Source organism: Stigmatopora nigra, chromosome 22 (assembly GCF_051989575.1).
Source record: "Stigmatopora nigra isolate UIUO_SnigA chromosome 22, RoL_Snig_1.1, whole genome shotgun sequence".
Lineage (NCBI taxonomy): Eukaryota > Metazoa > Chordata > Actinopteri > Syngnathiformes > Syngnathidae > Stigmatopora > Stigmatopora nigra.
In genome coordinates this window covers 2,082,501-2,096,021 of record NC_135529.1, presented here as the reverse complement: position 1 = coordinate 2,096,021, position 13,521 = coordinate 2,082,501, and the positions used below count along the sequence as shown (strand labels likewise).

Genomic DNA, 13,521 nt, shown 5'->3' with positions numbered 1-13,521 from the left:
GAGAAAACCCACGCAAGCCCGGGGAAAACATGCAAACTCCACTCAGTGACGACCCACCTGGGGTCGAACCCTCGGCTAGATTTTCACATTTTTATGAACTTTAAAAAATATTTTTTAACAGCAGATGAGAATTTGTGATAATCGAGGGAACACTGTATACTTGGTGAATGGTCGCTACCACCCTTCCCAATTAAAATAGATGGGATGTCTAACGTCAAAAATTTCAGAAGTGATGTAAAATGCTTACCTTTGATTACCACTTTTTGACAGCTGGAGCGATTGGATGCCTCCAGATGATCTTCATGACCGGCAACTTTGTGGCTGTAATAAGTAAATAAGATTAGTGCAAATTAAGTGTGTCACTATAGCTGTCATTTTTGTAAAAGAGCAGGCTAAGGTCAAGCTCTCACCATCACCTGAGCTGAAATTCAATTGCTAGCAGCAGTGCTTTTGACATGGTCGTCATGCGTTTTAATAAACCGAATTAACTGTTTTGTGGGCAAAAGGCCGGCGAGGAAGGGGGGGTACGATTTGTGGAATGTGATTTTAAAGGCAGAATAACCTACAAATTAATTGGATTGTACTGTGGAAAGCGATTGCAAAAGATGCACCCAAAAACATTCACGAAAATAATTTTCAACCTGAAAACAGTTACCAGAGTAGGTAAGCACTGGCCTAGCTTTTCCTATTTTTTGGCAGTCATCTGGGCTTTTGTTCAAAGTCGAAGTTTTACTTGGTCATTCCAAACAAATATTTCCCTTTTGCTTCCTCACCATAATTGTATGTTGACGTCGGAAGGCTTCTCAAGTTTTTGTGATTTCCTGTGGCAGCATTACAGCACCGCTTACATCATTTCAGTGTTTTTCTGTGGACACACATTTCTTGAAATGATTCCATGTTTACGTGAAGCGTTTGGAAAACAAAAAAAAAGGTAGGTCAGCCCAGTTGAAAAAGCCCAATTTAGTTGTTTTTTGGTTTTATTTATTCCTCACAGAAAAAAAAAAACAGATATCAAAATCAGTTTTTGTGCCATTTTCACTCTAATATGTAGACTGTCCAAACTGATACAAATATTGGCTAACCGAATAAAAATTTTGGAGCAATTTCCCCAAAAATCTCAACTGATAGTATTTTACCATAAATTTTAGTATTTTTTCTTGACAATGTAGTAGTCAATGACCACAGAGAAGTTTGATCTTGTAATCAGGTACTGTACAGTATACTGGCTCTCAAAGCAGCCAAGTTGCAGTAATTAGATGCTCTAGGGTCGAGAGCACTTCATTGGCGGTCGACTCTTACTTGGAAAAAGTCACCCTCTATACAAGCATGGGTGTCAAACTCAGTTTGGTTCACTGGCCACATTCATGCCAACTAGATCTCATGTGAGCTGGACAAGTTTATTCTTGGCCCAAAAAATGAACTCACTTGCCACCATTGACAGCAATAGACGTCTGAAGAAACGGACAAATAGACAAATAGTGAGCATCCAGAGCTAGTTTAAGCTACTGTATGAATGAGCTACAAAGTTCCGGCTCCCACAGGCCGTATGTTTGACACCACTGTTCTACAGTATACAGCGGAAGCCTCAAGCCCCTGAGGTCATATCTTTCTGAAAAAAATGGCACAAAAACTCGCATACACAAGCATATGGTGAACATTTATTGTTTAATCCGTTTTGTATGAGTGATAGCTATGGCCTAATGAAATATACCTGAAAAGTATAAATGCATTTTGGTGTTTCTCCTGGTTATGATCCCATATTTTTGTGAACACACTCACCCGGGACTATCGCCGAAACTCTCCGTGTTCCACCTGTGACAGTGCCAGTGTCCCCACCGGAGTCATGTTTCCTTGGTAGGCTTTGGGCCACAGCGAGGTTATAGCGACAGAACACGGGAGGCCATCACGCTTCCACTGTGTCGCGGGCACCTGTTGCAAATGCATTCCCCCTCTGTAACTCAATCACAAGTCAGACAAGGAAAAGAAAATTGTTATTCCAGTGAGCCACTTTATTTGAAACAGTGTTATATCATTTTTCAATTAATTATAATTACTGTAAACCCCATCGTCAGTCTTGATGGGCACCTACTCTGATGTTTCAAGTAACAGCAGGGAGAGGACGTAGTTTATGTACTAAAAGTTTAGGGGTTGGTTATTTGTCTCCAAACCAGTCCTTAAGGACGGTTGTGGGCCATGGGTTCTTTATAAGGGTTATGATTTTCTTTTTAAATTACCATAAATAGTCACTAATTATGATAGAAACATGATCTATATTCTTCATAATGCATACATTATGCTGTACTTTGCATACTGTGTATAGCTTATCTCAAAACAATCAACAAGTTCAGAAAACATTTATGTAATATGATGTGCTGTGATACAGGTAATAACATCTAACAATTCATCTAATGTAGTCATTGAATCCAACTAAAGTCTGGGTGTGTGATTTTAGCCTTGTAAATGAAGTCCATTGTTATATAGTTAACGCAAGTGATATGCATGCCATTGCCTAAAATAGAGTTGAGGCTATCTATCTGACACGTTGCTGAGGCAGCTCCCTGCAGACATACAATTGACAGTATTTAAAGTCATAAAACAGAGCCCTTATTAATTAGTTGTTGTTTTTTTATTACTGCTTGGGCTTCCAAAATTGTTTATAAGGCCATTGCTAGAATGGTTAAATGACATTTCAAGTCCTTTAAATTCTTTCCTAAATGGAAATATAATCTCTTGCTTCTTCGCTTTTCCCATTGAGCATTTTAGATTTGATACATGTACATTACAAGCACTAGATTGTGTTGTTTGGGAATACACACCTACTGTACATACTCCCATTGAAAAAGGAGTGTGTCAATAACTACAGGCAGAATTAATTTGTATTCTGTTAGCGAGGCATAACGAATCAATGGTGCGCTTAGAAGCCTTATTGGGAGTTAACAAGCAATGTACATTCATTATGACATTAATATTTCAAACCACACGTGTCACACTCAAGGCATTAATTTAATCTAACCCCTCCTTGATGATTTGCAATAATTATGAAGCCCGCACTTGAATGCATTACAATCCCCATCAGGCAGGACAACACATTACCACGCTTGTAGTCCAAATGCTCAAATGTATTGGCTCGGCAGCACCACACATTCACACTTCAACCATTCATAATTATGTGTGAACAAATCGAACTGAGCTTGTATTAATACATTAGCGGTTGAGTAGGATTCCTCTGGGAAGCCTGCACTATGCCGACTACACGCCTGCCATATTTGACAGCACGTAAAACTTTGTGAAAAGACAGTCCAGACGTTTCAATCCAACCTGAGCGCGTGAACAGCTCACTAAAGGTAAATTCTGAATCTGTGGAGGAGTTGGGATATTTATTAATTTATTGAATTAAGGTCCACTGTCTGCAAAATTCTTAAAAATATTCATGATATGATCTGTGTTCTAACTGCCATCTTTCCTCGCATTATTCTGGTGAGTAAAAAACTCAAAATATGCAGCTAGAGTTAATTTAATTTGTTTAATGTGTCTATGATAATATTAAGTCATCAGAAACAGAATTGGCAAACATCACAATTTAACCACTCTTTAAATGCTGCCAGTGGAATGAAAGGAAAGGAAACTAAGTTACATGCTTCAATTTGACCAAAGCATATAAATGATAAAATGAATTAAAAGTCATCGAAATCAAAGTCATTCAAAGAGCTGGCCAAAGTACAGAGAAGAGGAAGGCTCTATTTGCCGTACTTGCATCTTGACTATGGTTAAAGGCCGCTTCAAGAGAAAGTCTAATTAATTTGCTGCCATTGGCAGTGATAGACATCAACTAGATGTGAACTGTTAAATACTATATTATGGTCTCAGTGCATTTACATCCTTAGTGTATAGGCATATATACACTGTCCGTTTTTGTGCAATATGTTTGAATTGATGCTGAATTGTGCCTGACTTCAGCTTCCACTTTGTATCAACATGAATGTGAAAGTGAAAGGCTGTCGGTCGCATTATGTGTCCTGCAACTGACTAGCGACCAGTTCAAGCTGTAGTCTGTCTTTCACCAAAGTCAGTTAGGATAGGTTAGAGCTCACCTCACAACTTCTGACAGTAAGCAATATGAAAAAATAAAATGATGTATGGAGTTGACTTCAGTATGAAATGTTGACTTCATCCAATTTGTTTTTGAGGCGACAAGTCCACAGAGACAGTGCCTGCGGCAAAGGTTTTGTCATCTCCTTTTGGTACCAATCCAAATGATTCCCTTTTCTCCAATATCCCCTGGGGCTTGCTGTCAGTGAACACATTCCTTGGGATCCAGGCCACTATCAGCCCATTCAGCAGCAGCAGTGGAGCCTGCTTACATGGGCCTCTCTCTGGGTTGACCTCCTGGGTCTTCGCCTGACTCAACACTCCCACTAATCCACACCTCAAAAGACTACAAACACAATGTTGTGATTAAAGTCTGGAGATGGAGGCTGGAGCCACGACCAAGCAGCCACGTGAGCCGAACAGATCAGAAAGTCACACAAGCCTGTCGCCACATACAAAACACAGATGCACTCATAAAAACAACTCACAGTTAGGAACTGTGTGGAAGGTGTAAAGCGATAACGTTTTTCCGTATGTACTTTACTGGTGAGTATTGCATGCTTTTGTTTGGTTATGCTACACATTTACATGTACTGTTTTGTTTCGTAGTGGTGTCCAGAATGAAAATGCAATACGTGTGGTCAAGATCGTGGTCGTGGGGCTGAGCGTGGTCAGAATCAGTAAACTGATTAAGATGATCCAGCGTCTTTAAATACATCTTGCTGAATGACAAATCACGCCTCGTATTGTTTAAGCCAGGGGTGGCCAAACCGGTCCTTGACCAATGAGATTTCTGCAGAACACAAGAAGCACCTGACTGCGATCCACTAGTTTGGACATCCCTGGTTTAAGCCATTAGGCGCTGGACCTGTGATTGGATGGCAGGCGCAACCAGCCAGCAGTCTGGTCCTGAGCCCGACACAGGCAGCTGTGAGTGCATGTGGATTGAAAACCATTGAATTTTGATGTTGTGCTGATCATACTCGTATCCTGAAATCATAACCGGCAGTCTGTTTGCACTCAACTGTAACTGGCCAAAGGTGTCAAAAGTGTTCACTACCTTCACGTTGCTTGAACCTTTGCCCTCCGTACCATGCTGTAAAAATGAAAATACTGTTCCTACTGAACGGCAGTGGTTCCAAAACCAACTGGCACAGAGGACATTTTCACACCTCCGGAAGATATAATACACCCACTCTGACATAGCACTCACATGCAAAAGCGCTATAAAGTTTAAGAACCACATCCTGATTAGTCAAAGCTCATTAAATGCATGGTAAGAGTTCTCATAAGAAACCAAATGTTTTTACCAAAGGGCAATTATGAACATTTTGACAAAAACAAGCTCTGAATCACATTTCAATACCCACATTAGTCCCCTCAGTTTTTATGCAGTCTGGGGGGTTTTCCCCACTTGGTTCCACAGGCATTTCATGAAGATGCGAAGGGTGGGACATTTAGTAGGAGCCATTGTGCACTTTTCAGCCGGTTGTAAATCTAATCCCTCTAAATTCCAGAGTACGATATTATGCCAAATATGATTTCACCTCCTCACTGATACAATTTACGATTTTTTGACACAATTTACAATGGCTAGGGCCAGGCATGCCTCAAGAAGTTTGGAAATGAGACGTCATGCTCCCCAGCAGAGAGTAGCTGAAAAGGTTGAGTCATTCACTCACATTGAAGTTTTTTATTGACAAATATTGCAGCGCCCTATTTGGAACTAGACGTCCATTCAATTTGAACTGGGAGAAGATGGCAGCCCTCAATGGGAGCAAATTAGTGAAATGTGTGCCCGATATATTTTATAAATGGTAAACATAAAATGGAAAAAAAGGATCACACAATTGGCTTTTCAGGAGTATTTCCTGTCTTGACACTACTATGAAAAATGGTTTTGTTCTCTGATACTTCTCCCTTCATTTCCCTGTTCAAGGATGCTCATTAGTAGACTGAGCAGCTAATCTGGTGTCGGGGTCCTGATAACTGACTCGCTTGGCGTCACTCAAATAAATTGCAGTTACTCCCTGTTAAAAGCCGGCAGTAGATAGCGGTATCAGGAGACTGGCTACAATGGGGAGACAGAGTGTCCGGCTCCAAATGACCTCCTGAAATAGACAAGGGCCTCAAGACCAAGAGCCATAGGCACCAGCAGCCAAAGCAAACCGTCTCAAGGGGCATTTTCAGGAAGAGCATGTCATCAGAGCTATTGCTTTTAATGGTATCGAGATATGCAAGGAAGGCGGCAGACGTTGAGAAACTCCAACCAAAACAGCACGTGGTTCTCTAAGTGACCTTAACTGACAAAACATTGGTGGTAAAATTCTCAAACTCAAGGTTCAACAGTCAGCCTGTAAACACTTTATACTTAAAAAATAACTAAAAAAAACAAAAACTATAGGTACAGAACAGAGAAATGTGAGCTTTCAAAAATTGATCAGACTTGAACACTTCTTTGTCCACACAATACAATTTCCACTTCATCCAACCACAACATTAGCTGCGGCCATACATAAGTCGCTAATTAACATCTCTGATGCTTAAGTTTTACTGATCGGCTCCATTCAATGTCAATAATACGAAAGAGAAGGAAGCATTCAATCGTGTACTGAAAGTGAGCAACTTCAGTGTGTGCTTAATGGCCCTGAGCTTGGTAAGACAAGAGTGAGATCAAGTGAGTGAGTGAACTTTGGGAAGAAAACATTATTGAAAACCCAGATGGAAGGTCTGAGGAATCTTGACATACATTAAAGTGCCTGCAGCTCAGTTATGTGACGTGATTTAATGTAGCATGGTGAGTAACTAACAGAGATGATCCACATCGTCTGAAAACATTGTAAAAGTTATAACAAAACATATGAAGTCATTTCCCCACAAGTCCATAACAGATGCAGAAGATTTATGCCCAACGTTTGGCTCCAACATTAAATTATTTCACTTGGAATTTTTGACTACAAGGCAAGGTTTCAAGGTTTTCAGAAAAGGCTCCTTCAGCCAAATATTCACCAGATAGCGTATTATTTACGATACCTGCAAACAAAATACAGCAGCTCGCTACACTGTTCACATTTTTTTTGCACGACTTGAAATTTTGGGTTTTTAAGTTCGATTTTCAAGTTTTGATGGAAAACTTACAAACTAACTTTTATGTAAACTGCACTTACTAATTTTATCACCACCACATAGTGTTTCTCATTCATTGTGCTTTTCATGATGTTTTTTTTTATTTGTGGTGAAATCTGATAAGAAATAATATATTAGGAGGGTTTAAATAGAAGAAATAAAAGCAAATATCATTTTCTGAATGCTCCATAAATGGAAAAAGATGTGTATTGAAGGGGACAAGTTCAATTTAGGATTAAGATTCTTGAGAGTTACTGAATTTCAAATATTATTTGATCACTAATCTTGGAGGAAGGCAAGGATCGCCTGCCTGTCTGGCGCTCGCAGTCTCTTTGTGTGACCCTAGTCCATAGAGGCTGTTCCTGGCTCAAAATAGGTTGTGCATTGCGACCTAAGTCACTGATGATTAAAGAGACGTGGGAAGGAAATGTTTGAAGAAAAGATAGGCTTGACAGAGTTGGGACAGTTTTGTTCAGAGAAGTCTGATGTAACGTTGCCCTATCAAACTCCAGGACTCATCATTTTACATTTACCAAAGCTTCTAAATAAGATCCATCGTGTCATGTCGACACTTCATTTTCAATAAACTGTAACCAATTTAAAAATAACCAGGCTCCGATTGCATTTGAGAAAAGTTTGTTAGTGTTTTAAGTGTTTGTTGCGGTTGTAATTAGCAGCGGTGTAAGATTGCACTATGTCATGCTGAGGTGTGTTTCCCAATTTAGCATTATGAGAGAAGGGCAAAACCTCGGCAACAACACTGCCACATCTTCCTCATATCTTTTTGTCTGGTGCAATTCAATTTTAAAATCGCTTTCTATTGGGTACATGTCGCTACATAAGTTTGTGGCCAATGGGTAAACATTTCGCCGGTGGAACGTTCACTTACTGTGTATATACCATTAAAAATTATAATACTAGAGGCCCAAATCCAATCCAATTTCTCACTGCTCACCCCTCAAGGTTATAAGTGTTTTTGAACTAGCCCCTCTCTCTGTCCTATAAACAATGCCTCTCTTGTGACACCGAATCAAACACAGCCTGTTGACTGGTCTCTGAAGGCATCAAGGCTTGCTTGCCAGAAATTGGTTGGGGAACTGCCTCTGCGCCACGCCATTTGTCATGCTGTATATTTACAGCCTATGTCAGACTAGGGTGGGTGGATGAGAGACGTCTCCGCTCTGCGCCCGACTCCGTGGACGCCAGGCACAGAACCTCCCCTCATTCATCTGTTTACTTTCTAAATATGCCTCTGTTTGGACTTGCATCAGTGGAGAGACAATATCTAAGAAAACGAGGAAGGAAATCTGTGGAAAGTAAAGGAAAGGGAAAGAAACCCTATGTGATACAGACTGCCCCTCGCTGTTCCTGATTACGGCAGATTTGCACAGCGCTTGGCGCCATCAAATCAGCCAGGCAGGCAGACTGGGAGAGGAAGACTTGTAGAGACGCTAGAAAATAACAAGTAGGGGAAATCTCTCTGTATTTTAAATGAATGGCTTTTGCTTTCAAAAGCAGGGAGGGAAGTCAACACCTTTAGCACTTACCAAAGTTGTTTGAATGCAAAGTGGGCAATGCAATTGCTGTGATGCAATAGTTACAACATTTTTTAAAACGGGTGTTCAGTCAGACCATCAAATCCTTCTCGACTTGGCTTCCAAGTTACCAGTCAAGTTACCAGAGCAACCAAAGGTTTTTCTTACAGGCCCAAATATTGACTACACCATTTTCAAGGTTGTTCTACCAGAAACTGGTTCTCCTATGTGTAAGAATGGTCTGATCACCTTGCCTTTGGATGGAAATTATAGTATTCATTTTTATTATAGTATGTATTGTATATAGCTTTGTTTGAAATGGTTAAATAGGGGGTACAGTGTTTGCAGCACCCATATAAATGAGCCAGCAATCGAAAATTTGTCTTTTTGCTCATTTTAATTATTTGCCAAGTGTCAGTCCGAGCAAGTAAATGAAGGAATCGAGGTGGTCTAAAAAAACATTTCCATCACCATATATGGGCTGTAGAATCTTACTGCAAACTGTTTTTTTCGCTTGCAAAGTGTGCACTTCTCAAAAAGAATGTAGGGTTCTATATTAAAAGATCAACAATTGCTTAAAAGCAGCCAGAGCAGACTAATAATGTTGAACTAATAATGTTTGTTATCACGTTCGTGCGTTGCTGATCCGGTAATGCCTCTGTGTTTCATGTCGCCACAGTGACTCTATCTAATCACAATTGAAAAGAACAAGAATGCCATAAAAACAACACGACTGGCTGGAGTCTGAGGCAAGAGTGAAGAGAAAATCAGCGGTAAAGATTTGAAACAGGAAGACCGTGGCGTCAGTACAGGCGGGAGATAAGAGTCCAGCGCTCCATACACAAACACAGGGTTTCTGTGGGTGAGTGACTCCCCGCTCTCTCGGCGCCCTCACAGTAGCTGTCCTCTCCCCCAGGCCGGCTCCGGACCACAGGCCGCCACCCAACCCTGAACGCAGCAGATTCAACGGCGTGATACACCCTGACTGACTCCAGGGGTTTAAGGGGGATTTATGCAAGTCCATGGAACGGATGGCCTCAAACAGGAAACCCTGGGAAAAAATGAAGGTCCTTTTATCTACGCTGTCTTTTGACCTTTTCTGTCTAAACTTTGAGCACAAAGAAAATGTAAGCGGTATAGGGCAACTCAACGGGCCACGGCACAGTTTCAAACAATAGACAAGATGCAATGTTGCATGCTTAGGAGCTGCAGAAGTCAAACTACCAGCCAGCAGAAATCAACTCTACCATCCAACTGCATTATTCAATTTTTTGGAAAACCTTTGTAATTTGTATCAATAAGTAGTTTAGCACGAATAACTTCCAATTTTCACATCAGACCTGACCGTAACTCTTGGTTGTAGTGTAGGCATCCAAAGGTCTTCAAATGGGGTTCAACATCCTCAAGTATATTATAGTATACGCATACAGTATGTACTTCACACATCTAGTTGCTAATAATCCAACAATTCCTTGACAATCACAATTTCAGATATTAAAAATTCTCCCAATATATGTTCAAACACCTCCAAAATGTTGGTTCTGATTGTGCAACCCCTTTGGTAAACACTGCACCACACATAATTCCGGTATTTCTGTTCAGAAGTAACTTGACATATTTTTTTTACTTCACCACAAAACCACCATCTATTGAAGGCAGGTTTCAAATCCTATTATCGGAAAATCCTGAGTCAGATATCCTCCCTAGTGCATCTCACATGGACATCAATCAGCAAGCCTATGTATGTTATGACAGATAGGTAGCAGGAGAAGCGGAAGAAGACAAAGTGCAGTGCATCTTGGAAAAGAAGCCTCCCAGATTGAAAATTTGTGACTGTAATTCTGCAATTTTTTTTCTTGTTTTTTTTTGTGAAGGGGCAGAGCAATGTGTGTTTATGTGTGCATGAGAAGCGACTAATCCTTATAGAACTGAGTTGAAGGCTGGGAATCCAAGCTGGGTTAATAAAACTAGCCCGTGGGGCACTGTTTTTCCAAGCACTCTCTGTGATGTTTGAACGAGTACCCAGACAAGCCTTCATTATGTAGCCACAACCCTGGAGCCCCTGCTCCAGGGAAAGAGGCCCTTCCACTGACAGGTTGGCCGACTGGTTCAGCAATTTCGTTCTCTTATCCCTTTCTCTCGCCACTTAACCTCTAGTCAGTGGATTTGCCCTCCTCTTACCACTGTTATCCTTATTACACTAAATCACTCTCCCTATTGCCCTACCTGATTTCACATATTACAGATCTACCCTTTTTGGAACATTTTCCAAATTGTCCTGATCTTGAGTATTTGGGTTTTACAATGCTCGTTGTTGCTATGAATAAACAGTAACATGAAACGTACAATTACGCCTGGAGCGCAGATTATGGTGCAGTTGCATGATCACTCAGGGCTACTTCCCGTGTTCATAGTCCAAGAGAACAATGGATGGTTTTAGATACGGCAGCATACATTTTCTAAGAGATACAACAAGAATATGACATATACTATTACAAAAATGTTGGACGGCTACCTGACTCAAATAAGACACAAGCAAAGAGCGCATATTCTCTTGTGCGGCAAAAAAGAAAAGATTGACATGACATTTAGGTAGCTAAAGGCAAGTTAGTGTTCTCGCAATCTGTACAGTCCACAAGGGAAAAATGATTAACAACTACTGACTGACTTTACTTCAACAAGAGTCCTTTGAAAAAGTATTCATTAATCATGGGGAAATGATCAGAGACTGTTTTGTATGCTCGGTAAAGAGTAAATTCACTTCCACGTCTCCCGGTAGTGAAAGAAGTGCCGTGTTTACAGACTGCAGTTGACTAAGAGCTTAGAGAAAATTTATTATGTTGTGCTTTTAAACCGATATACTTTAGAAAAGCCCTAAACAAATCTTAGCTTATTTACTATCTATTTATTTATTGCAAGATGCATTGAACTGTACCTCAGAAATATTCCCAAACGAGACACAGGACCATAAAAGCATTACACACAAATAAGGTACATGTGGCAAAGATGGAGGTTTGAGACCATAACTCTGTCTATGAATGCAGACCAAGACAGAGTCTTCAGGGAATCAAATCTGAAAAAGTCAGATGCCAAACTAGTAAAACATTAATATTTACAGTTGAGTTGGGTTGAATTGTGTTGTAATGGTATACTGATAAAGTATTTACATATATCTGAAATAGGTATTACCAACTCATGTATCTCACTTTGGAATATGAATGCTGGCCTATTCTGGGTTTCCCATTCAAAATGTACCCTGACAATCAGAAATAGACTGTAGAGCCGATGTAGTGATTTATACTTTTATACTTTATCCTAATTCCTTATACACCAGGTTTAAAGCAATCAGTCTCAGTATAAAATTCAACAATGTACGCATGATAACCATTAAAGTTGGCTTCCATTAATATTGATTAAAGTAAACCTAATCTCCTCATCTAAAGATCAATTGTCTGCTGTCTGTTGTCAAGTTTATTGTTGAATGGATCAGTGGTAATTGATTAATTTTGATGGAAGGTAAACAAAACTCATTTGGTCATTAATTAACGTACTGCTGACCCAGCAATATTTACATGTAGCTTTAATTTAATGGAGAAAAATACAAAATGGATGCAAGAAAATGGTTTAGGGAAGCATTGGCTGGTGGAGGCTTTTAGGCCTATTGCTCCTAACAGGTCAGGGACAGTGTCCCTCATTGATCTGTGCCCCAGACACCTCCATGCAGACTGTTATTGTGTGCAGGTCTGCAGACTTTTTCTCTACAGAGGCAGATTTAAGTGGTGCCACATTCAAGCGGATGGGATATGCAGTGAATATAGTCTGCGAGATAAACAGTTCCTTGTTTAGCCATTTCTCTGCTGCTGCTGAGCCATCTGATAACAGTGGTGGGAGGGCAGGCGGCTCTCTGAGGTTGTAGCAAAAGCAGAGGGAGGCAGACACTCTGGCAGCACTGGCCTTCCATCGCTTAGACTCTGCACTGCCAGGCTAATCTCACTTCTTTTGTTTTGGGCCTCTTTTCACAAAGGGTAACTGTGCCAATAAATTGGCAAGTGAGAAACTGTACTGCTATCAATGCCACTGAATCATGATCATTCACTAATAGCCTTCCCAGTGAAAATGGATTGAACTTCTATCTTCGTCCAGGGTTAAACGTGTCCTGAATGTTCATCATGGGCGCGATGGTCTCCACATTGTCGTACGGCGCAAAATGTATGCCAAGTTTTAAAACAAGCAAGCAGAAGAAAGATAGGAGGGGAACTGCTCTCCTACTCAACACCACAAGCTGTCGTCTCATTGTCTTGGCCCGGCACCAGTCATTGGAGTAATTGCAGCAGTGCGGCATTGTGGGGAATGCTTTGCATTCCGACTTTCACAAAGACGTTTTTCTTCTTTCCCTCCCTCACACTTGAAAACATCTCAAGCGCCATTGTTCGGATACTGAGGTGAGGTCGTCATAAATGTACGTATGCGTGTGTCTGCACCGGGCCTGGATTATATTGAACTCTTGACGTGGTGTGCGAAACTGAAATTTCATGTTAATTAGGCCTATCGAGAGCGCCGTAAATTGCTTCAACAAACTTCAACAATATTGTGATGAATAAAAGACAATTTGAATTCCTGCACATTTTTGGCATACAACGAAACTGCCCATTGTAATTTGTCAAGCTGACTCCTGAAACCATATTGCAAGCACAAGCAAACCAGAGCATCAACAATCAATAATGCATGAATGCCTTGCTCAGAATCCATGAAAACTCCAACACTCCCACCT

At 40.6% G+C, this 13,521-nt stretch overlaps 1 long non-coding RNA gene across 1 annotated transcript in view; it reads right to left on the bottom strand.

The window, feature by feature from the left end:
• Positions 1-247: 247 nt before the first annotated feature.
• Positions 248-13,521, bottom strand: part of LOC144215318 (uncharacterized) — an 18,709-nt gene continuing 5,435 nt past the window's right edge. The window contains exons 2-4 of the long non-coding RNA XR_013330398.1: positions 1,780-1,951; positions 774-865; positions 248-321 (exon numbers count right to left, since the gene is read on the bottom strand). This is a non-coding gene — a long non-coding RNA (uncharacterized LOC144215318). The remainder of the gene's footprint in view (positions 322-773; positions 866-1,779; positions 1,952-13,521) is intronic.